The sequence below is a fragment of the Ursus arctos genome, unplaced genomic scaffold (genome assembly GCF_023065955.2).
Source record: "Ursus arctos isolate Adak ecotype North America unplaced genomic scaffold, UrsArc2.0 scaffold_12, whole genome shotgun sequence".
Taxonomy (NCBI): Eukaryota; Metazoa; Chordata; class Mammalia; order Carnivora; family Ursidae; genus Ursus; species Ursus arctos.
Window position 1 is genome coordinate 57,661,816 of NW_026622786.1, and position 27,876 is coordinate 57,689,691.

Sequence of the window (27,876 nt, forward strand, 5' to 3'; positions counted from 1 at the left end):
TAATTGATACATTTCCTTCCTTCTACAAACACTAATCACAACTAATAGCATGTCATCTCCCTCTCGTGGGTGCTGGGCATACAGAGATGAATCAGACAGAGTTCCTGTTTTCAAGAAGCTACCCATCTAGAGGGGAGCTCTACAAGTAAAGAGACAAACAAATAGACAAGTAAAATAGACAATAGGATAGTGTGGTCCACGGGTGATAAAGAGAAAACATAGAATGTTATGGAGGGACAGAGGGACAAGGCGTGAATGGTCTTAGAGAACAGGGCATCGCTTAGATGTAGGATTGAGCCAGGCATGCTAGGTCAAGGGAATGGCTTGAACAAAGCTGTGCAGGTGAAGAAGAAGTGCTCTTAGGATTCAAGACACTATGTATTTGTAGCAGACTACAGAAGTCCTTTCAGGTGTTAGGAGCATATACCAAGACATGAACCAGGACAGACAAGGATGGACCATGTGTCTATTCATCTGGAATGGCACACGCTTCTCATCCATCTGGTAGGGATGCATGCTGAAGTCATACTTCTGGTTGTGGAGAGGTGTAGTTAGAGGGTGGGGAGGAAAAGGAAGTGAGGCCAGCAGGTCTACTCCCACTTGTCTTCTGGACAGGTAGAAAATCCATTCATTCATTTATTCTACAAATATTTACTCAGCCCTTATTATATGCTTGGTATTATGTCACATCCTGGGGATATAGAATTGAACTGAATATTCATGATTTCTGCCCTCATGCAACTTGTAGCCCAGCATTTTAGCACAGGAACAAACTTTCTTTAAATGTCTGGACCCGCACTATTCCAGTTCTCTTTTCATTAAACTTGTGAGTCCTCAAATCACTAGGATTTCCAACCCTCAAATAGGAAGAAAGTGAGGGAAGGCAAGGGAACAACACCGTCAACTTTAAATTTTGTGAAATAAAGATAATTTATAAAAAGGGACCTAAAATAGGAAGAATGTCAGGGAAAAAAGTAAGACTTCTACAAGAAAAGACAGTTTGGCTTACAATGACATAGTCACTCATTTCCTTATTGGTTTAACAGATGTTTCCTGAATTCCCTATGTGGTATAAGCCTGTGCCAGGCACTGGCAATGAATGTGAAACAAAACAGCATGGTCCCTGCCCTCAAGAAGCATTCTGTCTTGAGACGGGGACAGATGAGAGTGACCAATCACTCAAATTTGGCCAGGAATCTCCTAGGTTTAGCACTAAAGGTCCTGTGTCCTAGAAAACCCTTCAGTTCTAGGCAAATGGGACAAATCATTGGGCAACCTCAGATAGGTATTAATCAGATCACACAAATGTATAATTATAAGCTGTGATAAATAAATGAATGAAAATCTAAAGGTACTATAAGGACAAATAGGTGAGGTACCTCATCTAGTCTAGGGGTCATGGAAGGCTTTTTTCAGGAGGCAATATTTGAATTAAGATGTAAACCATACACAGAAGTTACTCAGTATGTATGTGTGTGTGTAAGTGTGTGTTTGTGTCTGTGTGTATGATATGGAGACTGTTGCAGCCAGAAGGAGCAAACACTAAATGGTCTTCATTTTTGTCATTTTGTCTTTGCCCATGAAAATTTATCACATGCCGGGCCCAGACACTACTCACCCCAGAGTGGCTTTGGGGTCAGTAAGATAGCTCATGTTCACAACCACTTAGGACCCAGTGTTTGGACAGGTAGATGGATAACCACCGAAGTCAAATTATCCTTTGTTATGCCTTGCACCCCTTCCCTTCCAGAACTCTTAGCCCTGTTTGATAGATTAGTCTCAGAGAGCTTGCTGTATAAGCCATCCACGGTCACACAGTTCGTAACCACCCAAGGTGGGATTTGAACCCAGGCAGATGTTGGCCTCAAATTGTACGGTATGTTTTATTTTTAACCTGTATACATAAATTGCTTTGGAAGGTTATGCATCACCCCCTACCTCCACCCCATCTCACAATTTATTTAAGCTTGTTACTGAGTCAGCTGTGGCAGAGCTTCATTGGAAGATGAGGGTCTGCTGTTCAGAAATGTCAGATGAAGGCTTTGCCTGGCTCTGTCCAGGGAGAAAGTTTTGAGCTGACTCCTGTTTGCGCTCACTCGTTTAAAATGGCACATGCTTCTCATCAGACATCTGAGTAAAGCAAGGAAACCAACACACAGAAACGTTTCCCAGAGCATTTCCAATCACTTCTAAATCCTGTGCTCTTGGAGAAAACAAGTAATAGTTTGTTTTGACAGAGAAAGAGAGAGAGAGAACGAGAGAAGCACATTTGTATATTTCTGTGTGCTTTAATTCTTTGCAATAAACCTAAATATTTAAAGATATTTTTGTGAAAGCTCTTTCCCATGCTGATGGTTATCTTGGCCTGGAGGCTGCTCTGTTACCCAAAGAAGGGAGTTCATTTTACTCCACCGATAACAATTGTCTGTACGGGACGTTAATTTCCTAGTCATAGTGGTGCTGTTGGAAACAACAACAGTCAAGATTGACTGGGTATTTACTAAAGGCCTTATTCCAAGCATATTATAGGAATTAAACCATGTAACCCTCATAAAAACCGTGAGGGAAGATTCCATCACTATTCCTATTGTATAGCTGTGTAAACTAAAGCAGAGAGAGTTTAATTCCATGTCCAAGGTTATAAAAATGCAAAGCAGCCAGGCACCACACTCTGCGGGTTCTATATTTGTCTTTGCCAAAGTATGGTCTTATTTTTAGGCTACCATTGCTTCTTTGAATCCTTCTTTGGCTCCCAAGGGCAGAGAGCAAGGGCCATCACAGCCAGCACAGACTCATTCAAAAGGAACAAACCTTCCGGCCTTGATGACAAGTTAGGGAATCTGCATTTCTAAAAAGCTTTGATAAATTTTCCGCTCTTCACAGGGCGAGGAGAAGCGAGTGTGGGTTGAGTCAAAGACCTATCTTGATTCTCTTCCAGCCTGCCGTATTCTAGCCAGGTGATGTCACACAAGCTCATATTTCTGGGCCTCAGTTCCCTCAGTTCAAAAACAGGAGGACTGATACGAATGTTGGAGGACTGTGGTGAAGACGGAATAAGTGGTCAACTACAAACAGCTTATGATATGTTCAATACCAAATACACGTTGGTTCTCCTAGAAATCATGCTTGTGATGGAACAGTCAGGGGACAGGGTTGAATGACCACGGCCAAAAGTAATTATGACTCGGTAAGAAGGTCTCTAGATTTGCCCGTGGTCTGATTTAGTCAATATTCTTAACAACGAAGTAGAACATGATACAGAAGTAAAGCTTATCATATTTTCAGACAGTATAAACGTGGGAGGATATTATGCTATGATGGAGCATGTCCAAACCAAGATTCAAAATTATTTCCAAGAGCTAGAACATTAAGCAAAATACAAGAAACTAGTTAACATTTGTTGAATCGTATGGTTAAACCTTCATACTTAAAGGGTACTGAAAATATTCTCTTCGTATTACTCTTTCTCATGGGTGGTGGCACATGAGTATTTAATTTGGTAGGGTTTAAACACCATGTAGACATTTGTTATATTCTTTAATTATGTGTGATATAAATAAAGTTATAGAAACCTGCAATAAAACAAAATATTTGGTTGCACACCATATGCCAGACACTGAGATCAGCATCAAGCCTATAAAAATAATGAAGTAAAATAATAACAATAATATTTACTAATAAAGCATGGCCCCTTTCCTCAAAGGGCTCCTCATCTAACCAGGCAGACAAGTAGTGGAAATGCAGAAATTACAACAAAGTGCGCGAAGTACTACAGTCAGGTAGGGAAGGGAAGTGTGGTAGAAACCCACGCTGCGGGCACTTTTCAGAGGTGGCCACGTGTGAGCCAGGCCCTGAAGGAAGTGTTTCCTTAAGTAAAGAAGGAGGGCAGCCCAGGCGGAAATGACTGTTTCCAGGCTGGACTCACGCTCATGAAGCCGTACGCCATTTTAGTTTTCATGAGGGCTTACAGTTCTGAATTCTACTTCAACTAAAAGGTCATAAGGTTTGAAGGATAGGTATATTTTTGCATCAATAGACTCTACTGCTCGTCAAAAATTCAATTCTTAAAAAAGCCATGGCTTTTGAAAAGGAAAAAAGTCTCAATGAAACCACCCTCTAAGTCAGGCAATGATAGTAAGAAATAATTGTACAGAAATAAGGAAACTAGTAAGAAATAATAAAAGAGTAATTGCTAACAGTTACCGTGGGCTTATAACCTGCCAAATACTCTCCTAGGCTCTTCACAGACATCCTATCAATGAGATAGGTCCTATTATTATACTCACCCCACAAACGAGGAAATCTAAGCTGAAGGAGGTCAGATAGCTAGTATACAAAAGAGGAGTAACTTCAGGTCCAAACAAGATCCAAGCTATCAACTTATTTCCCTCTGCAGATTTTATTTTCCTCATCTATAAAATAAATAAGACTGGACTAGAATGTTCAATATCTCCTTTGTCTTCGAGATTATCTAAGATTCCATGAAGTTGAGTCATTCCTCCCCAGCTGGCCAATCAGAATTCTCCAGCAGGCTATTTCAACACGGATTCTGCCCCGTGGCTCAGGGGATCCCATTGGGTAGCCTCTTGGGGCTTCTTGAAGTACCAACTTTGCCCAGCCACCCCTGTGACCGTGGCCAGGATTATCAGGGGCCTTTCTTGATGATCAACTTCAATGGGTTGTATTTAATGGCTACTGTCCGTAATATCTGACATTCACTGAGCAAATAGCAAATATTTCTTGGATACACACGGAGTTCAAACTATCGCTTCAAACATGAAAAGATGCAGAAAGATTGGCATCAGAGCCACGTATCCTCCCGAGGTTTGCAATCTAGTAGAAGTTAAGGTGCACAATGGGCTGGGGGTAACTCAGGTATCAAGTGATTCCTAAGTTTATATTTGTATTCAAACGTACAATTACCCTGATTAGGACACGGAGTCAAACAAGCCCAGCCCATTTGATAGCTGAAGACAAAGGCATGAGGAGGGTGTAGGCAAACTCCCCGCGATCACAAGGATGCAAAACGGTCAAGCAGGGCTTAGAAGCCTCTCTCCATTTGTTCCAGCCTCTTTTCATGTCTGTGCCCAAGCTGGCTCCATGAGTGGATGCCACTGGCTGCATTTCATCGAAGGCTCTCGTTAGCTGAGTTTCCCCGCGCTGCTAAAGCCCAAGTGGCTGCTCACACCTCTTGCTGGGAGAGGTAACTGCGCTCAGGGCAGGGAGCCACTCCAGCAAGTTCCGTTCTGCCTTGCCCCCACCCCAGCATCCCGAGGTTGGCCTAAACCTCTGGCAGGGGCGGCAGGCAGGCTCCAGGCGCCAGTGGTCCTGGGAGGGAACAGGAGGTTTTGTTTTGAGTGCCTCCAGCCAGGTTGGGAATTTTAGAGGGTAGCCGCAGGCATGTGTGGGACTGAGTATTTCCGTGGTGGCTCATCTCACCCTCCAAATGGACTGTGCTATCGTCTTACTAGAAAAAAACCATTTATACACATTCCAGCCAACTCCCAGCTCACTACACAGCACAAAAAAGAGCACAGAGAATTTGGTTTTTGAACGGGGCTTTTAGCCTTGACCCCTATTTCTGCACTTCTCAGATTAAGTTGTAATGAGCTGTGTGCCTCTCCTATGAAATAGTGAGGAGACACCTCTTATCTCAAAGACAGTGAACATGGTTTAGTAATGTGAGCATAGACCTTGGAGTTAGACAAACCTGAGTTTCAATTCTGGTTAGGCTGTTTATTAGCCATGTGCCTTGGAATCTGTCTGAGACTCAGTTTCCTCATCTATAAATGCGATAATCTCACCTCCCACAGAGTTCTGTGTGAGTCCTAAGTGGTATAATGTGTATAAAAATCTTAGGACATAATATGCTCTCAAGAAATGTGAAACAACAGATGGTTTAACTCCACTCCTTTTTGGGGCGGTGGAACGATCTGGAGTACCAAGTCCTGGGTTCAGGTCTAGACTCTACCCCTTCTCAGTTCTGTCCCTTGGGGGAGGTTCTCTTTCCTCTTGCCTCCTGGACTCACTCTTCCGTACTTGTCTCACTCACCATATGTGTCTCACGGGGTCAGCCCATCCACTCCCATGGGAGCAATGACAATCTTTATGCTGTTGAGTCCCAAATTGTTCTCCCAAACTCAGGCCTTGCTCTTGAGTTCCAAATTGGACACCTGACCTAGATGTCTAATCAATGTGTCCAAAATAGAACTCACCATCCCTCCTCCCAGGGCTGTTCTTGCGCTGGGGTCCCTGTCTGCCTATCTACCCAAACACTAGGATATCATTCTCAACATCAAGATGCAGTCATCTTTCTCCTCTGCCCCACATACTGTCAACTCTATTTTTCAACCAAAGCTTGTTTTCCCCATTGCTACATTAGTCCAGCCCTTTATTATCTCTTGCTTGGATTATCTCAACAGTAATTAAGCTGGTTTCCCTGTCTCAAATACTGCCCTTCTCCTGCACCCCCAAAAACCTTGCTCAGAGAATCCAACCTCCTTACCTCCAATACAATGATCCTTCTAACACACAAACCTAATTATAATTGTATTATTTCCTCACACGCTTTAGGAGTTCCCCATGACACATGAGACCTTTCTGATGAGGCTTTTATCTATGTGTCTCGCCTTATCACACATGCTACCATTTCCTCACCATTTGTCCCAACATTTTTATTCTAACAAACCCAACATAGCCTAGAAATTCCCCCAAGTATGCCATTTTCTTTCTCATCTCTATGTCTTCATAAATTCTCCTCTCTCTAAGAGGCATTGCTTCTGACCTCTTCCTGCCTGACTCTTCCACGTCCTTTCATGGGATTTAGCTCAACATTATCTGGTCTGGGAAGCTTCTCTAAGCCCTGACTGGCTGGGTTGCTGTTTCTTACCTCGTCCTTAACCCTCTGTACTTCTTCACTGTAGGCTGTCACAACATATGTTATACCTGTGTGTGTACATACCTGTATCTATAAATTGTATGTAATGTGTATTTAGAATATAATATGCATATAAAATGCTTTATAAACTAAATCACACAATGCAGCACATGGCTGAAATTATTAACAATGTCACAGATATTCAGAGCAACAATAGCATAGAACGCATGTTCAATCTCCCGTAAGTGGCACATAGTTAATAAAGCTCAGGCTTGCCAAATTTTCTTCTTCTCTAGTTGGAGGTTTCTGAAAGATTAAGAGTCCTCCAGTAGAGAGTATGCCCTTCCTAGAAATCCAATCCCCTTCTTTCAGTTTGAGCAAAACAAGAGCACATGAAACCTGTCCACAGATATCTCCTGGGGCTTAGCAGTTTGAGCAGGCAGGGAGGGCACTGAACGGGTTTGTCACCCCACCAAACAGTTCCCAAATTTGGGATGGAGGGAGGCAGCCAAATGTTGCTTGCAATGTCCTGAATTATTTGCCAAGTATTTTGGACTCCCTAAACCCCGAATTCTTTATTCTTCATCATTTTGAAACCCATATGTGATCACAATAGAAATTTAATCCATATGTTTCTCATTCACATACACTTAAAACACACCCAAAGTTGCTCTGCAAAAGACGGAATAGCCAAGAAAACTTTGAGGCCTGCCTGAAATTTCCCCCAATTTTCTCTCCCTTGCAGATAAGAAGCCACACTTGGCCTCCTCTATACAGATGCCTGACTGGCTCCAGTGAGCTCAGACTGGCTTTCAGCTTTGAAAGCTCCAAGAGCTGTATGACCCCAAAGACATAAAAATCATAGCTTGCATCCTTTTCACAGCCTAAACAATCTGCAGTGGGTAAACAGTTACTGGTCTCTTCTGTGGATCCCATGAGTAAGGGAGGAGGGGCTGGTGGCGTGGGTGGGGGAAGGGGAGGCAGTGAGTGATAGGAGAGAGGGCGCCCTTTCTGTGTGCTGGTCACCAGATGGATTCTTAGCTCTGTTCCAAAGTCACACAGTGAGCTGGACGCTCAGAGTCAGAACCGTGTCTTCTATGTCTGCCACATCCCCAGGAATGAGCATAGGACTAACTGAGTGCTTCTCAAACATGACCCAACCAATGTCCTCCTTTGATTCTAAACCAGCTGTTAGGAAAAGCAGCTCTCCCTTACAGACTTCAGTTAAAAAGATGCCTAGGGTGGCCTTAGAGCCGAGGCTGATCAGCAGGTGCAGACGAGGATGACATGGCCTTTCCCTGTACCAAGCACATGGCACCCCAACGCACAGCACCTCTGTCAGACAGCCTCGGATTTCTGACTGCTAAGTTGCGGACACTTTCTCTTCCTGCCCTGCTCCTGATGGGCTTCTGGATTTCCCTTGTGACAACCTTTTGCTTTGTACCAGTGTCTAGTCTCAGATATTGTCTCATAAATCTGACCACAGATTTAGAGATTGGTCTGACTCTCAATGTTTAGTCCCAACTTGCTGTATGACCCAACTGGTCCTCAGGGTATTCATCTGAAAAATGGGGCAGATAGAACCTCTCTTACAGACTTGGAAAGATTAAATGTGGCACAGTCTATTATAGGCCTTGGTACAGTGCCTGGTACATTCAGTGACCCACGGAAATGGAGCCTGTACTAATATCAACACCTCTATACCGGCCAAGGTGTACTTCTTATTTATGGAACGGATTACATGGAGGCATTTAATTTTAAAAAGTAAGATCTGACACCATCTTGACTAGAGTTCTGAAGTAGGGTACAGGTCTGTACTGGCTCTAGAGAAGAGCCAGATACGAATCAGCATGATCATTCAGACGGATTAATTTCTATTTGAAAGACATGTCACTGGGAACAAATACAACTGAGACGTACCCTGTTAACGGCGTACGGTGTAAAGGCAAAGAGAACCTTGGCTGAATGATACTGGGGCCTCATTTGAAAAAAGTCAGAACTGCTGGGTGTGCGCATCAATCATGGCCTTTTGAAGCACTCTCCGGAAGAGCCCACTCCTGTCTTCTCAGGTTTAGCTCAGGGAATTTGGGACATGTCCATACAAGTCTGGACCTGAAGGATCCCGATGTTCAGAACTCTCTCTGCACTTGTGGCCGAGAACAAGATGAGAGGCTAAAGTGGGCCAGGCAAAGAGAACTAAAAACCATGCATGGACGCTCGTGTAGTTCCCCGGCTGAAGGACTGCGCAAGTACTGGAAACTGACAAGTGTGTGTTGAGTATTAATTAGGGTGAAGGACTTCATCCCTCATACCCTCTCTGTAACAAAGCAGACTGCAAGAGCGTTTAAAAAGTCATGATGGTTAGATGGCAAGAGGTCAGGAGAAAGATGGAGAGAGAGGGTGGGAACCCCATGTATTTTGGTTACCTAAGAGGTCACCAGGGACAGCACATAAGTGGCACATGGACCAGAATGTCCATGTCAGATAGTGATCCGGGCCCACCTTCCTGCCATCACTGCGCCAGGCCTCAGAATCCGTCCCAGGCCAGTGCGTCGGGAACCGCCGCCGTCAGCTGCAGCCACGCGGGGCTTCTGTCAACCCCACATGGGGCACTGTTACATCCCTTTCCCTCACCTGAGATGCTGGGCAAGCCTGGGGCCCCCAGTTTCGACGGGAACCAGGCTTCAAAGACATTAAGATAAGTTCCCAGGCTCACCAAGGGCGCAGAACCAGCTTTTAGACTCAAATCTGACTCAAGAGTCCACAGGCTTCCTGAGACACTTTTTTTTCCCCAAAGAGAAAAAAGGCTGTAAACAGGAGAGGCAAGGACAGAGCAGACAGTACCATCTTCAACATCTGGTCTGGGGCCAGCCCAGCACCCCTTGTGCCCTGAGTGGAAGATGTCCCTTGAAAAGTCAATGAACATGATGGGCTTTTCCTACATTGAAGAGGGAAAGAGAGAAAAAAAATCACACATTCCAGTGGTATCTTTTCCCTCTTCTCCATATTCAACAGCAGTTCTTTGAGAATGCTAAGTGACTCTCACGTTAAAGGAGGGGAAAAAAAAAAAAGGAAAGACTTAAAAATTGCGTCCCTATTTGAATGAGTTCTTATGAAAGAGAAATGGTCCACAGAGGTAAGGAGACTAAAGGAAGAAAGGGCACTGAGAGGGAAAGCGGATCCTGGAGGGTTTGCCCTCTGCCTGTACTCTATAAGTAAGATATGTAAACAGTACGGAACAATCAGAAACAAATGAAAGGAGGGCTTGAGAGGAACAGTGTTCAGCCGTGGCCCAGGGCCAGCAGGCAGCTTTTGTTATGAATAGATCATCTGCATGTGAAACAGACCTGATTTTAACCCTTGGCGGAGGCTACCCAGGGTATAAGAATGTATTGGGCCCATCTGGACTTCCTTAGAGAAAAGGGGGGGAAAAAGAGGGTAACAAGGAAGAAAAAAGGGGGAAAAACAGCTATCTGTGAAATGATATGACATGAGGTAGGGCAGGGTTATAGTTCTGTGAGAGTGGTTTAAGCAGTTTCTGTGTTATTAATCAGTAACACATGTAGCTCACAAAATAACAAATGACAATTATAATGACTTTTTTTAAGGCATTACAGGTGAATGGATGGGGGGGGTGGGGAAGGGAGGGAAGGCAGCTAACACTTGCCGAACACCTACTAGGTGCTGACCGTTTTAGACACATCCTCATGCATAATCTTCATGATACTCCAGCCATTTCCTTCAGTTTACAGATGAAGAAACTGTGACTCACAAAAGTTCAAAGACGTGTTTATGGTCACATAGGTGCCAACTGGCAGAAGCGATCTGAGTCCGTGTGATTCCGAAGGCCATGCTCTTATGATACCTGGCTACTTCAAGAACCACAGAAGTCAGATGAACTAAGGGGCCAGTGGAACCAGCCCTTCCCCTTCCCGGACATTGGAGCTGTCGCTGTGGGTTGACAGAGAAGGGTCAGGCAGTGCCTAATACTCTCAATGGGCAAACCAAACCTGGTTTCTGGAGATGCGTGTGCTTCCTACCATCTTGCCTTCCTCCCTCTCTCCACTCATCATGCAGCCATCAGAGACAAGATTAAATGAAACTGGTCACCAACGCCAGCCTGGCTTCCAGGATGTGTGAATTCCGGCAGAACTCTGTGTGTGTTGATACCCTGCGTGTGTGGTGTAGACTTATTCGCCATTGGCCTTGCAATTTGAGAATCTGGCTCTCACCTGAGGGACAGATGCCAGAGTGAGGAGTAAGAGCTACTTTTCCGCTTCACTGGCCTGCACTCTTAGGGGGGTGACTGAGCACCCAGGCACGGAGGAGGAAACACCCCTGCACACCTGCCTCTGGGGGATACAGAGAAGGTGTGGGGGTCAGTGAGGCCTGGGGGCCAGTGACACTGCTTTCTCCAGGCTGACTAGTGCCATGGAAAGAGAGAGAGTTTTAGTTCAGCCCGGTCAGGCATCACAACTCCATGATCCAGCTCTGAGACCCTGACAGATGCCAGTTTCCTCCAGTGTAAAAGGCACACAAGAATATTCACCTTCCAAGATGTTCAGAAAGGACAGAGCCGATGCAGAGAAAGCCCGACATGCTGCCTCTCCGCAGTAAATAATCAACAAGTAAGAGCTGATGACTTAACTTTCTCTACTCTGATTTTTTTTTTTAAAGCCAGGAAATGTTTAATCTCTATTTTTCTGAGTTCAGAGTACAGACTGGTCTGGTTAATCCTGGTAAGGTGCAAACAACAGCAGTGCCAGCAGAGGGTGGGAACAGCTGGAGAGGCAGTGAGTCTGAGGTAGAAGAAATCTGGGTCTCATTTTTCATGCCAGACCAAGAGGATTGTTTGGAGATCAGTTTGGGTTCCTGGTGGGTTCATGGTAAAAAAGTCATCTAATGTTTACACTTGAGGCATTTCTGTTAATTGAGGCTCTGTACTCATCTGTCAAGAGTTTACATACTAGCTGCCTTCTGGGGGCAAGGGGCAGGGCTATTAACTGAGATCATGCATGCCAAGCACCTGGTATGGTTTCCCCACACACAGTAGGTGCCTAATATGGGTAACGAGGGTGGGGCCCCATGAAGCATCTGCTGAGAATCTGCAGAGACACTTCACGCATTTCTTTAGCCACCATTTAACTAAGCACCTACTATGGGGGTCTGTTTCTGGGGAAACAGAGATGAAGAGATACTGTCCTTGCCCTAGTTTTCAGCGTAGTTAGGGGGTGTGACAGTTAATCTACGAATGGCAAGATAGTCTGATAAGCACCTCAAAAAAGTCTTAAGTTCGTAGTACAACAATGGCTTGAAGAAAGTGCTATGGTTTGGCTGGAATGTAGAATTTACAGTAATAATAACAAAAATCCCACAAATGCCAAGTTGCCATAGACTGTGAGCAAAGGCCTTGTTAGTGGCTTTACACGCACTATCTCATTTAATAATTATTACAGGCCTGTGAAGACGGGTATCGGTATCCCCATTTTACAGACGCAGGAACTGAGGCTTACAGGGGTCATATAACTTGCTCGAGGTAAGGCTTCCATGGAGCAGGAGATAAAAAAAAAAAAGAAGAAAAAACCAAACTTATGAGTGGGAGGACAGGCAGAGGATCGATCATGAGGGTTCTTTCATGACAGGCTAAGTAGTTGGAACTGTTCTCTTGAAGGCGATGGGGAAATAATCTCAATTTGTGTTTTGGGTACTTGTAGGTAGAAGTCCACACACCCACGGTCCTCCCATCTCAAGCACGTATTCAGGGTTTCGAGAGGCTGGACTTGCACAGTGGTTCATTTCAGTTTGTTCTGATTCACAACTGAATGCATACTGAATGATAATCGCCTGTTATGTTGCCCAAAAGTTTGTGGTCACAGGCTACGTAAGTGTTCCACCCAGAGCTGGGCCTTCCCTGGCCCTCCGGAGCCTCTGAGCTCCAGACCAGCTTCACGGTGTGGAAGTATGTGTGGTTTCTTCTGTTTTGCTAAGTCAACAGTTCCAGGCGGGGGAAAAGAAGCTTTGTCTCAAAATCTGTTTCTCCAAAAGCCCTTCACTGCCTCACCTCATTCTACCCATCTCCTCTTTTCCAATTCACCCCCCCACACACACATAGCCTTCAGACCCTCCATGCTTTAAATGGCCCCAAACTGCTACCTTGACCTTGGAGTTTTAAACCACCTGATCCGCCGATACATAAATGGTGATCCTGGGACATCGCAAAGGGGCAGGGGGCAACTGGCAGCCACTTCAGACGTGCTTCTGCCCTGATGCAGTTAACATCTGGCCCAAGACCCTCGCTTCATCCCTCTTCCATGACATGCCTGGTCCAGAGGACTGGCACTTGAATTTAGTCTTCCAAATCCTGACTCTCCCTGAGGCCTTTGGCTTAAATGAACTCCACTTGCTCTTCCAACTCTGAAAGTCTTGGCGAGGGTCATCACCCAGAGTTGGACTCAAAGGAGGGTACCAGCCTAGTACCCAACACCCTACAGAGGGGCTCTTGCATGTGGCCAAAGGTAAAGGTACTCTTCCATAGAGGCAATACCTCATATCAAGTATGTTCCCCGTTAAATTTCCCCTCCTCCCAGCCTGCTTCAAAGCACCTAGGATGTCTCCATGCTACAGAGGGTTTCCAGACAGCTGTTAGAATTCAACCAGTGCTTGATACATCTAGAAAGTAGGAAAGGCCAGTGCTTTTTATTTGAATTTAATTTTTAAAAAAGATTTATTTATTTGAGAGAGAGGGGGGAGGAAGGGCAGAAGGAGAGAATCTCAAGCAGACTCCCCGCTGAGCGTGGACCTGGACGTGGGGCTCGATCTCACAATCCTGAGATCATGACCTGAGCCAAAATCAGGAGTTGAACATTTAACCAACTGAGCCACCCCGGTGTCCCAAAGCCATCACTGTTAAGATAAAGAGATGGAGGCCCTGAAAAATCAAATGAATCACTCAAGTTCACCCAGACAGAGTCAATGTCAAAATTAAGACTGTTCCTTTTATTTCTAAGGCCAGTAAGTTCTCTGTTGGTTTAATATTGAGAATGGATATACATGATTTCAGAGAGGTAAAAAACACCCTTACATTCCCCCCAACACCATCATCCTTCTGGTCTCCTTTAGGATGACACACCAGAGGAGAGCCTTACTCACTTAATTTAAAGCTTTGATTTTGGTAAGAAGACAGATGTTGCATAGGGACACATCCTGTAGTCAGTTATACCACACTATAAAAAGGACATGGATGCACTTTATTTTCCTTAGTGACAGTAGAGAACAGACACTATGAGATCATCACTATTAGGTGAGAGGCTCCCCTGCATATGCCATGCTAGACCCTTCTACAGAAGTTCTTGGTGCAACTCAACAAAAGCACTCACACATTAGAGATACCAGTACATTGCTGTGGCATTAAGAAATGGTGGGTTCCTTTAGATCCTCAATACAGGGAGAGTCTTCAAGAACGCCTCCGAGATATCAGGAAGGTGAGTCTTCACCACCATTACATCTCCAAAGCTTGTCACCCTTCACAGTGGAATCCTAAGTGACTGTTCCATTCAAAATTTACTGAAAGTCACCTTTGTTCCAGGGACTGTACTAGACACAAGTGCTATAGAAATGAAGGAGCCATAACACCTGCCCTCAAGGAATTCGCAGCCACGTGAACAAGGAAGACAGAAACCCAGGTAACGGACAACAAATAGGGAGGAGTATGCCCTGTGCCAGAGGTATGTGCCATGGGAGCACATGGATACTCCGCCTCACTTACTCTGAAAACTTCCAGGAAGAGGTGACGCCTGAGCTCAGATCTGAAGGCTAAGTGGGAGTTAGACAGGAGAAGGAGTGGAGGGAAGGGCATTGCAGGCAGAGGGAGAGGAAGCAGAGGGAGAAGCAGCAGAGAGTACAGTGGGGCAGGGCTGGAGGAGAGAGAACATGGAGAATAATTCCATGGTGAATTGACTGGTCATCACACGCCACGCTATGCAGAGAGTCATTAGAACGCTAAAGATTTAGAGTAATTACTCTAGGGGCAATGGACAGGAGAAGGACCACATGTTCCAAGCTGGCAGGAGCAATTTTGGCTAAGCTCTTTTTCCTCTCTGGGACTCCATTCTGTCATGTGTGATTGAGAGTACTGAGTTAGATGATCTTTACACGTTCCTTCTGGATCTCCCATTCTGTTCATCAAATGGATGATTACAGTTACAGGAACATATTTCATGGTGTTATGGAGTTGGGAGCTAAACATTATAGATGGGTGCCTGAAAAATGTGTTAAGCTCTAATGAAGGAGACAGAACACAGAATATGGCTTCAAGTGACTTGAAATCAAAGCTAGGTCGGCCACTTACCATATGACTGGGTAAATCCCTACCCACTCTCTCATCTATAGCAATGCTTTGTAGGGAAACTGTAAGAAGTAGAGGAGACCAAATATGTTAAAATATCTGGCATACAAGCAGTTACTCAACAGATGTCCGCTGACTCGACTGACTGGACTAGACATACCCAGGCATATTCTTTCAACTTTTACGGTCTGTCTGCTACATATAAGACCCTGAGTATGCAGAGACGAATGAGTCCCAGTGGCAGCCCTTGGGAACTCAAGGTCTAGTGGCAGGGACACACATTTAGTACATTTTTATGACATAAAATGAGTGTAACAACAGACATATAAATAAAGTGCTACAGTAACACAAAGGAAGGGGAGACTATTTTTGCCTGGGGTCACGGGAGGAAGCTAGGCCAAGTTTTAGAGAAGAGGTGGTGTTTACACTGGTGACGGGCAGGTCATAAATAAGCCGCCTAGGATACCATTTAATGTATCTCACTCAACACCAGTTGTGAGGTCAGTTTATCTCTAGGCCCAATTTTGTCCAATGAAGTATTTTTCACCTGGGGATTCTAATGAAATTTCTCCTCATGGAAATGGTCTCAGGGAATAAAAAATAAGGAATAAGTTAAAAGGTGGAAAGGAAAAAAAAAGCATTAATTCATCTGTAAATTTTTAACTTTTCCAAGTTCTGTTGTGAAATGTTACCATGTTCTTGGTCAAAAACCTAATGGGATCTTAGCAGGAAGGCACAGAGCCGAGGTGACTGATCAGCCTCATTCCCCAAACCCTTGCAGGGAAGATCTAAAATGACCTCATGTGGTTCACAGCCCCCACTCATTTCCCCCATGTATATACTAGAGGAAAAGTTCACCTAAGCCATTACTGATTGCCACCACTCAGTATTTGATTATAACTGATCAGGGCGTTGCGACGTTTAAATAGGCCAAATGAGAGGAAGAATTTTCAGTCGCCACAGTCACGGGGAAGGACACTCAGTGGAAGAGGTGGGCTTTTTCCTTAACATTGAACAAAAGAAGCTTGAAGAAAATGATAAATGTGTCATGTGCCCTTGGACGTTTGCATGATGATGATGATGATGAAGGAGGAGGAGGAAGAGGACGACGACGACGATAAGAAAATCAACAGAAGAAAGAAAGGAGGAGGGAAAATATACGTGGCGGGGCTGCGGGATCAAAAATTCTAGATTTAGGATGCACACTGTTGCACAGAGTTCAAAGACAGCCACGTTCCAGCTCTACAATGTGAGAAGGACCTGCGGTTGCTGAGTTAGTCATCTGTAAACCTACCATGTAGCGGTTGAGAGCATGAACTTGATTAAAGTGCAACAGAACTGAAAGCAAGGAGTCCTGGGGAGAAAGATTAAATCTGGCTAGGGCAGTGGCACAGAGGAGGGGGCATGGAAATGCAGCCTGAAGGGATGCCCCGAATCTTAGCAGGCTCGGCTGGGGCTCAGCTGTGGCTCAGCTGGGGCTCAGCTGTAAGGAAAAGGGGTAAAAGGAAGATTTTTTTGCCTGAAGGGATGGCATGTGGAAAGGCTAAAGCAAATTAGAAAGCATTCCTTCATTCAAGAAGTATCTCTTGAATTTAAGTGTCCACTATATTCAAAGCACTGTTCAAGGGGCAAGGACATAGCTATGAAAAAAACAAAGTCCCACTTTCATGGAACATACGACCGGATGGAGAATGGGGTGATAAAAACACAGGAATATTCAAATATATAATATATCAGCTTTGATAATGCTATTTAGAAAAATAAAGCAGGAGAGAGGTTAAGTGGTATGGTGAGGGCAAGCACTGTTATTTTAATAAAGGGTGATCTGGGTGGACCTTACTTATGAGGTTGCATTAAGCAGAGACTGTAAGGGAGGGAGTGAAGCATGTAGTTAGTCATCATACAAGCAGAAAGGTAAGAGCAAGTGCAAAGGCCCTGTGGCAGGGATGTGCTTGCTATCTTATATTAGCAGTATAGCTAGAGTGGCGTGAACAAGGAGAAGAGTGATGGAGTAAAAGCAAAGATGAGCAGATAAATGGGGAATCAGGAGTGGGATATACAGTCAAGAGAGTTTTTTTTCCTCCTCCCTCCCTCTCTCCCTCTGGTTCTTTAGCAGGCAGCTATTATAGCATGCTCTAATCTTAAATGATTAAGTAGAGAAAGAGATTTGTCAGTGCAGGAGGGGGAGAATGGACAGAGCCTTGTATATGTCCTAGTTTATTAAAGGACCTTTACAGGTAGGTGTACAGGGGGAAAACAGCTTTATTCACTGCACTATTCCCTGTTAAGCTTGTTTTGTGAACTGTTTTTCCTTGTCCTAAGATGAAATTTTAGGTGGATCCATAGTAATCCTAAACTCTTAAATAACAAGAAGTCTACTGTCTACCTTCAAGCATTAAATGTGTGCACTCCATTGTAACAATTAACTCCCATCTCACTGAATTAAAAATTCTCCCTCCTACAGAAACAGTTTATTTCAGGCTTAGAAGCAGACCTGGAGAAGGAGGAAGCTATCCTACCTCTCTCTTTTTCTGCTCCACCTTCTCCTCCAAGGGCTCTGCGCTCCACATAAGGGGTGGGGTGCCTAGGGAAGGTCTTACTTAACTGATACAGTTGTGATTGGGCTTCCCTATGTCTTTGGGGGGGGGGTGCCTATTCTATACAGGCTCTCTTGTCATGTGGTCTTGGTGATTCACTGCCATGTCCCCCTGGGGACTCCCTCCACCTCCCCACAGTAGTATGCTTGAAGCTAGCTTGCTCTCTGGCCACTGCTCTACTCCAAACTCCCTTTCTGTCCTGGTCTTCAGGTGGTTTACCCGTCTATTGGGATCACACTGCTCCTTCAGTTGAACCTTTTGGATGGGGTCCCACTTACGATCTGCCCAGCTGGCTCCTTTGTGCTGCACCCACATATACCTTTGCCTTCTTTTTAGTGGACATACAGCCTGTTCCCAAAGCAGCCCTCACTTTCTGCTTACTATCTCAGGTACAATAGTCAACCTCAGCCTCTTTCCTTAGTCCTCGCTTTTGACTTCTTCCATCTCTATTTTATACACCAGGGGGAGTTTTGCAATATTTTAGCAAGTCCTGCATAAGTGATCAGATCTCTAGGGCCTCTTCCAAAAACTCTAGGGAAGGAAGACCCCTATTGTAAGAACCCATTACATGTGGCTGGAGCAGCGTGTGTGCCGGGAGAGGAGGTGGACAGAGCTGGAGATGCCTAAACAAATTGAAAATTACTTTCTAGGCAAGATGGTGTCGTCAAAGGCTTTCTGAACAGAGTCCCATGTTAGGAAAAGGTAATCAATTTTGAGATACTGGACATTCTAATATTGGATGTTATATGAACTAACTTACTAAATGAAATTCCCCTTTGAAACAGGAAGTACACATAGGATTGGAATCACCATCATCCAGTATTTAAAACTACTATGACATTCTTACCTAACCTCCTGCCTCTTTTAGGCCAACCAACCTCTCCCAGTTGTTCCCCAGTAAATCTGTATACGTCCTTACTCAGATGTTCAACCCTGTCTTTTGGATGTAAACTTTAAGCCTGCCACGGTACCCAACCCATCCCCAGTTTAATACTGGAATTCTAAACTCTCTAGTCACACAATAAGACAGTCCTTTACGAATACTTTTGACTTCATTCAGAATAATCACTTTCATTACTTCGTGGACAACATATATAAATTGAAAGACAGTGGCATGGGGCGCCTGGGTGGCGCAGTCATTAAGCGTCTGCCTTCGGCTCAGGGCGTGATCCCAGCATTCTGGGATCGAGTCCCACATCAGGCTCCTCCGCTGGGAGCCTGCTTCTTCCTCTCCCACTCCCCCTGCTTGTGTTCCCTCTCTCGCTGGCTGTCTGTCACATAAATAAAATAAAATCTTTAAAAAAAAAAAAAAGAAAGACAGTGGCATGAGATGAATGGCTAACTTTAAGAAGAAAATGAAATAAGCAATTATTCTATTAAAGAGAGTATTTTATTTTTGTCCTGATTAAATCATCTTTAACCACCTGGCTTCAGCTCAAATAAATGTGAATCTTTAGGGGCAAAGTCTAATGGCCACCGGCGGAATGTTCTGGGACTGACTCACTCATTTATCCCTTCATATGTCAAATGACTGGCTGACCGTGCCAGGGGCTGAGAGGAAGCAAGAATGGCAGCACCATGAACTCAATTCATTTTATGAGGGGTATAGAAAGCAGTGAGATTTTTGGCTCACTTTAAATAATAATTTGCTAACTTTAATTCATTCATCCAACAAATACATATTAAGTATCTTCCATTCATTCATTCAGTCATTCATTTAATATTGAATGCCTAATGAAGTCCCAGGCACCGTACCAGACACTGTGGATACCATAGCAAGTTAGTGGTCACTGCCCTCATGAAGGTCACGGTGATGGAGCTCTGTGGCTATGGAATTAGACTGCCCAGTGGAATAATCCTCAGTGGCTCTTCAAGCACAGGATACTGATCATCCGTCCCAAAGGCTAGAGAAGATCACTTCCTCAATGCCATGAAGGGTATATGTATCAGAAATCTCCAGCAACTATCATGCTCACTGGAGAAATTTTAGATGCATTCCCTCTAACATAAGGAACACGATGAGATTACTTTCTTAATCCTAACTGCTCAACAAAATACTGGAGGTCCTGACAAACACAACTAGACACAAATTCCAAACAACAAAAGGGACTGAGAAGGAAAGAGAGACAGAATTTTGCAGGTGATGTGATCTCACAGACATACCTCATATTGTCCCCTCTGCTTGGACCACTCTTTTTTCTTTTTTTTCTTTTCTCTCTTTTTTAAAGATTTATTTATTTATTTGACAGAGAGAGACAGCCAGCGAGAGAGGGAACACAAGCAGGGGGAGTGGGAGAGGAAGAAGCAGGCTCCTAGTGCAGGAGCCTGATATGGGGCTCGATCCCAGAGCACCGGGATCACGCCCTGAGCCAAAGGCAGACGCTTAACGACTGCGCCACCCAGGCACCCCTGGACTACTCTTTTTTCTAACCAGACTATTACAGTTCACCCTTACTGTCTTACAGAAGCCTTCCCTGACCATCCAAACCACATTAGATCACCTAGCTCTATAGTTTAAAAATTACTGGCAAAGATTTTATGCATGAAGACAGTGCCTAACACATGTACATTTTTAAACTTAGTTAAGAGTATTTAGCAAGGGGGCACCTGGGTGGCTCAGCGGTTGGGCGTCTGCCTTTGGCTCAGGGCGTGATCCCGGCGTTCTGGGATTGAGCCCCACATCAGGCTCCTCCGCTGGGAGCCTGCTTCTTCCTCTCCCACTCCCCCTGCTTGTGTTCTCTCCCTCCCTCGCTGTCTCTATCTCTGTCAAATAAATTAAAAAAAAAAAAGAGTATTTAGCAAGGTTAGTGGACATAAGATCAATGTTTTGAGATCAAATATATTTCTCTACTCTAGCAATAACTAAATAGGAAATAGAAAACTAGATGCAATTCGTAAAAGCAATCGAAAGTCACAATATAGGAATCTGATTCCTTTATCTGTGTTCCTTTGCTATACATGAATTAGAGTGTAGAAATAAACTAATATATTTTATTTTTATTTCCTTTTATAAAGGTATTTATGTGTCACTTCTTTCACAAAGGGTGTGTGTGGTATACTGAACAATGCCCCCTGCCAAACATACCCATGTCTAAATCCCTCCAACCTGTGAATGTTACCCTATAAGGCAAAAAAAAGGATTTTGTAGATGTGATTACATCAAGGATCCTGAGATGGGGAGATAATCCTGGATCATCCAGGTGGGCTCTAAGTGCAATCATAAGGGGGACTGGCCACAGATGTGGAGAAGGCTGTATGACCACGGAGGCCACGATGAGTGGTGCGGCCACAAGCCAAGGTAAACCAGCAGCCGCCAGGACCTCAAAGAGGCAAGGAACAGATTCTCCCTGGAAACTTCAGATGGAGCAGGCCCTGCCAACAGCTGATCTCAGCTTAATGAAACGGATTTTGGACTTCTGGTCTCCAGAACTTTAAGAAAATAAATGTGCATTGTTTTAAGCTACCAAGTTTGTAGTCATCTGTTATAGCAGCCAAAGGAAACTAGTACAAAAGGATGAATGTATTTTAAATACTTCCCTGATACACACGTGCACGCGCGCGCACACACACACACGGATATTATAGTAACGTGTAATATAAGACTGATGAAAATCAGAGTGGAAATATGGCAGAGAGAAGGTTCAATATTTTAGCTTGAGTGTTCAATTTTAACTCTGAGCTTCCTGGCTTCCAGAGTTAGAAGAAAAAGATGATCGGTTATACAGCTTTTATTACTAGAAAACAGAAAATACAGTGACATTCAGATTAAAGATCACTTTTCTACTCATACAAATTCTAAAACAAATTCTCCAGCACGACTTTATAGGGGGTAAAACGAGTGACACATTAACTCATCAGCATGGGCCCAGAAAATACAGGTACGGCCTTCACATGGCTATTATTCTATTTTTCTTATATTTTTAAATTTCTTATTCAAAAATGACTTCAGATTTACAGAAAAGTTGCAAAAACAGAAGAATTCTGTATAGCCTTCACCCAGGTTCTACCAATATTTTGCATAAACACTGTACCCATATTTCATGTGTATATAAATTTTTTTTTCTGAATCATTTGAGAGTAGGTTGTGGATATAATGCCCATTTACTCCTAAATTCTCTTATACTGCCATAATACAGACTATCCTATCAGGAAATAAACACCAATACCGTTCTATCATTTAATCTATAGACCTTATTCAACTTAGATCAATTGTCCACAAAATGTCCTTTACCTCAAAAGAAAAATGCAAGACTGCACACGGCCTTCAGTTGTCACATCTCTTTAGTCTGCTTTAATCTGGAACCCTCCTGTGTTTATTTTTTTGTGGCCTGGATATTTGTGAAGAGTAGAGGCAAGTTATTTTGTGGAATATCTCTCCATTTGGGTTTCTGACATTTCCTCATGATTAGATTCGGGTTGGGTATTTCTGTCAGGACTACCACAGAAGTAATCACCCGTTCACATGGCTACTTCTTGGGGAGACCTTTGCTAAGTGCCAAGGGCAAAACATTTAGCTCCTGTCAGTCGAGTCTGTCCAAGGGCCTGAGACCCTGCTGCTGTCTAGTCAGACCTCTGCTCACTAAGCACTAGTTGCTCCTGGAAGACTGGGTGACTCACTTAGGAAGGCTATATTGCATTCACCGCGCAACACTGGTGTTTTTTACTGCCAAAAATGTCACTGATTGCATCTTCTAAACATCTTTCAAGTATATCCACTTCTCCCCATCTCCCCCACTATAATCCAAGCCAAGCTGCCATGATATCACCTGTCACTCAGACCCCTCATCTCCTTCTGTATGGTCCCCTAGCATCTACTTTGGTCTCTCTCCAACCTGTTCTCCAAAATTGCAATTATTTGGATCCTTTGTAAATCCAAATGTGTTACCCATTGTCATTAAAACCTTTCAGTTTCTTGTAAGATAAAAGACCAAAATCCTTCATAAGTCTTATAGATCCGAACTTCCCTGCCCCTTTCTGCTTCTTCAGCCTTAAGAGGTACCACTCCATTCTCCTATGTCACCTTGAACCTGCCAACTTCTCTCCCATTATTCTGCTGCAATTTCTGGACCACTTTCTTTTCAACCACCACCATGGAGACACCTCCTTCCTCCCCTATCAGACTCTGCTTAGTTACTTAATCAAAGTATCTCAGCCTGAACATCACTGCCTTACAGAAGCCAACCACCCAAACTGTATCAGTCCCTTGGCTTCATGCTCTTATGGCTGTTCCTTTGCCTTACAGCACCCATATATCATACACACAGAAGAGTGTATAAAACATACGTGTACATTTTAAAGACTGATAGTAAGTACTCATGCGGCGTGCCTGGGTGGCTCAGTCGGTTAAACATCTGCCTTCGGCTCAGGTCATGACCCCAGGGTCCTGGGATTGAGCCCTGTGTCGGGCTCTCTGCTCAGCAGGGAGCCTGCTTCTCCCTCTCCTCCCTGCTTGTGCTTGCTCTTCTCGCTTGTGCTCTCTGTTGCTATCTTTGTCTCTCTCTCTCTCAAATAAATAAAATTAAACAAAAAAAAGAAAAAAGGAAGAAAAATAACTACTCATGCATCTCTCAACAGTAAATGCCAGCTCCCCAGATCTCCACTGGAAGGCTTCTATCTACCTCAACAACCAGCACCCCCAGCCATGTAATTAACTAGTGTCCTGATATTTGTGACAATCATTTCCTGACTTGTCTTCCTAGGTTTGGCACCTATATATGCATTCCTAAAATGTACTGTTCCTCTTGCCTCTTTTTGAATTTTATATGAATACTTCTGTATTTCTTGCATATCCTGTTTCTTTCACTTAAAATTGATAGCTCTATGTTACTCACATAGCTTTAGATCCTTCATTTTAAATAGGCACACCACTGTAGGAATATAATACAATTTAATTACCCAGTCTGTGACTGGTAGAAGTCTGGGCTGATTCACGTTTGGGGCTAGTATGAGAAATAATGCAGTGAATACTCTTGTACTTGTCCCTGGGTGCACACAGGTACACAGGTGCAATACTTTCTCCAGGTTTTTACCTAGGAAGGGAACTGGTGGAGTGCAAGGTACATGCATATTCAAAAGACATCACTTTGCTGTTTTCCAAAGTGATTACACCAATTCTTACTCCCATGCAGGGTATGAATGTAAAGCATTTATCACGGTCCGTAATCATGTATTTTTGTGACTGTTTGCTTAATATCTTTCCCTTTCACTAGACTGTAAGGTCTAAGTCTGCTTGTGCTCATGATTTTCACTCCAGTGCCTGACACAGAGTAGATACTCAAAAACAACTATCTGAATAAAAGAAGGCGCTCTGGATAAGAAAGTTTGATATCTTCAAATGCGAACAAAACCCATGTATTCTCTACCATATTATGTTTGCCTTATCTCAAAAGAGTGATGATCATATGTATCCTATTTATTACTTTCCATTGTAATGGCAGTAATCAAATGAGATTAGAGATACCAATCCGACAAACACGGAGTACATACTAAGTATCCAGCAGTGTTCCACTACTATGCACCTGGCCCAAAGATCCACAGATAGGGTATATGAAAGCTGGCTGTCAACGGCAAATGCCTTATGAATGTATGTGGATTAAGATTACTTTGTAGAGGAAGACTGGGGTCTCAGATATCACTGCAGGGAAAACCAGGGAGACCAATTAATGCTTTCAAGTCCAAGCTGCACCTGTGTCCCAAATTATTCACCAGCACAAACAAAAGAGGCTTGCTCCAAGCCCTGATCAGAACACACATTTTCAAATGTTTTCACCCAGGTGGCATCATCTTTCATCTGTGCCAGGGATCCAGGAAGGGCTGGGCAGAGGACTGGATTAGACACTCTGCTTCGGTTTGGCACTGTGGGTTCAAAAGTAAACTCTGACTTCCTATTTACACTGAAAGATCTCAGGCCTTTGTGGTTTCCTGTTGCATCCTGGTGCGTCTATGCTTTGGTTTCTGTGTTTGTCTTCGCAGAGCTGCAGATGGGGTCTCTGTTTCACTTCATTCTGCTTTTCATACGAAAATAAGAATTCTACAATCTCTAACTGTTGGCAGATTCTACTGGGTACACTAAGTCCTGATTTCCCAGGCTATCTGCACTTCAGCTCACCAAGAGAGACCTTATTTAAAAGGAAGGGGATTCAAGGAACCCTCTAGTGTGTCCCAAACCGACAGGGACTGACTGTCCTACTTGATTTCCTTCATTTTACAGTCATTTTACATTCATTGACGTCATGCTTACCTTCATCAAGTGTAAATTTTGAGTCTTCCTATGTACAAGATGTTCTGCGAAGCCCGGCAGAAACGCTGATACTGGAACTGCTACTCTGGAGAAGCGGAACGCAGTTCTTCTGCAAGTCCCCTCTTAGAAGCACTGGGGCACATGTTAAAAGTACAGAATTGTAGATACGCCTTCCCAGGTAGACTTACTCAGTCAGACCTTGTGGGAGTGGGACCTGGGGAAGTGCATTTTTAGGAAGTTTCTCAAGTTAACTGAGAGCTCATGTCTTGCAGATCAGAGAATTTCCAATCACAATGGAGACTAGTGACAGAATCAGGAGTCTTCCTGCAATGAACCAGATTTCCCCCAGCTGCCAGATCCTTCAATTTGAGTAAATAAAGACGAATCCACTAAGGATGCAAGGGAGAAGGCTTAGGGTTTCCTCAGAGTATCTGAGTCTCCGCCCTATCACGTGCTGGCTGTGGGACACTGGACAAATCACTCAGTCTCTTTGAGCCTCATTTTAAAAAAGAAAACAGCACCTGCTCTGAAGGCCTCGCTTAGTTATTCCGAGTATCAAATTCCACCTGGCATTTAACAAACTCCAAAGCACCAAGAAAGAGTTAGTCATTTTATCATTACAAAAACTTCAATAAACAAGAAAATAAAGCCAACCCCTAAGGTTTCTCTCAAGCAGTCCGAACTACTCCACCTTCTAACTATGCCAAGCTCTGAGAAACATTTTCTTTCCTTTTACTGTAAAGGACATTTTGTGGACAGGTGATGTAATTTGAATAAGGTCCATACATTAAATAATAGAATTGTATCTATGTTTATTTCCTGACAGGATAATTGTATTATGGCTGTATAAGAGAATATTCTTGTTTTTATAAAATACATACTGAAGTATTTAGGAGCAAATGGGCATTATATCTGCAAACTACTCTCAAAGGATTCAGGAAAAAAAAAGAATTTATAATACACATAAAATATGGGTATAGTGCTTATGCAAAATATTAGAAGAATCTAGGTGAAGGGTATACAGAATTCTTTGTTCTATTTTTGCAACTTTTCTGTAAGTCTGAGATCATTTTTTAAAGATTTTGAGAGAGAAAGAGAGAGAGCGCGCGCATGCATGTGCAAACAGGAGCAGGGGGGAGAGGCAGAGGGAAAAGCAGAACCCCGCTGAGCAGAGAGTCTGAAGGGTTCAATCCCAGGACCCTGAGATAGTGACCTGAGCCGAAGGCAGACACTTACCTGACTGAGCCACCCAGGTGCTCCTGAAATCATTTTTGAATAAAAAAAAATTAAAAATAAAAAGGGGGGGGCAGTTTCTCCTAAACATTGTAACTGTGTATTATGAGCTTCTTTCCAGAGTTCAGGTTCCCCCAGATTTTTCTTAAAGCAGAGCTCAAAGCTGGACCCAGTCCTAGGTAGGACAGCAGGATACATTCCTGATATCATGTTAACATTTTCAAGGAATGGATGCAAAAGTCAGGAGCCCATCCAGACCTCACTTCCCCTAACATGTCCTAGCTGTCCAATCCTTGCAACCTCAATTCCATCATCTCTTAGATAGAGTAATATACTCTTGTGGGCCACTTTAGGTTACTACGTTCTAATGACATTTACCTTTTGTTTAATCTGAATATATTAGTATTACCTTTTATTAGGCTCTAAAACCTGGCTACTACATCTTTCTCTTTCTTAAACTAATCTTCCATATCACAACAGTGAGGATTAGAAATGCCATCTACAGACTGGCACAGAACCCAGCACATGGTCCACATGCAATAAATCCTAGCTATTATTATTCTTAAGTAGAAACCTATTCCTGGCTCATTTTTGAAATGCTGTCCCCAACAAATTTTTCTTCTTTGCACACCAGGCAGGAACCTGAGTAGCCTTTTCCTTTTTGAATATTTCTTTCTCTTTTTCAGATCCAAGATTTTACATCCTTAAACTTGGGGTCTGGTGTTTCCTATCTATTTCACGGGGGATACAACTTATTTGCTGTTAGCTTATCTCTGGGGGTGAGCCTGATTATAAACTATGTGTCGAGCACCTACCGTGTGCCCTAGAGACAGAGCATGAAGCAGGCTTTTCCCTAACTGCTCAAGGAGCTCAGGTTTATGGGGAAGACACAGAGAAGGACAAGTGCTGGGCTGGAGTGGTGCAGGAAGAGCTAGGAAGGTCTGCAGGGGCGCGGTTAACTGAAAGTGGCAGAGGAAGAAAAGAGAGCCTCACAGAGATGCCTGAGCTGGAACTTTGCGGAAGACACACACCAAGGACGGCGCAGAGACCGAGAACACGGGCTCTGAGGTCCCTGTGCTTCGGTACAACCTCAGCTCTACTCCTTGCTCTGTGACCTTTACAAGTCTCAGTTTACTCTTCGGAACACTGGGGATCATAACTCAATGAGAACCACCCCAGGGCTTACTGGAGTATCAAATAAAACAGACAGTGCTCAATAACTGTGAATTCTAACAATGGTGATGATTCTGGTGATGACGGTACTCACCACGCAGAAGGGAGATGCAGCCACTCCAGGCAGAGAAGACCCATGCTCAAAGGCTGGACAAATGAGAGCACATGGACTCTTCTCCAGAAGAGTAAACACATGTCTGTCCTGCATCTAAAGCATTCCACACACCAAGTTCTTCCCTGATTCAACTGATGGTAAAATCTGATGTGAACGGATCAAACTATTTAGAATCTATTTAACCTACTTGGTGTGAATATTTGTAGGTTTGTAGAAACACCAATGTGTTTTATTAGGGGTGCTGCCCCACACCCCAGCAGTGTTATGTAATATACTGCATTACACCCATTATTAACT

The 27,876-nt window shown here is 43.7% G+C and overlaps 1 protein-coding gene and 1 long non-coding RNA gene across 26 annotated transcripts in view; one reads left to right on the forward strand and one right to left on the reverse strand.

Moving 5' to 3' along the window:
- Positions 1-27,876, reverse strand: part of FGGY (FGGY carbohydrate kinase domain containing) — a 399,022-nt gene that overhangs the window by 137,356 nt on the left and 233,790 nt on the right. The window lies entirely within an intron of this gene.
- Positions 628-21,281, forward strand: LOC123000995 (uncharacterized). Its single transcript, XR_006409433.3, has 4 exons — positions 628-11,505; positions 14,463-14,559; positions 18,469-18,520; positions 20,834-21,281. It is a non-coding gene; the product is annotated as an uncharacterized LOC123000995 (long non-coding RNA).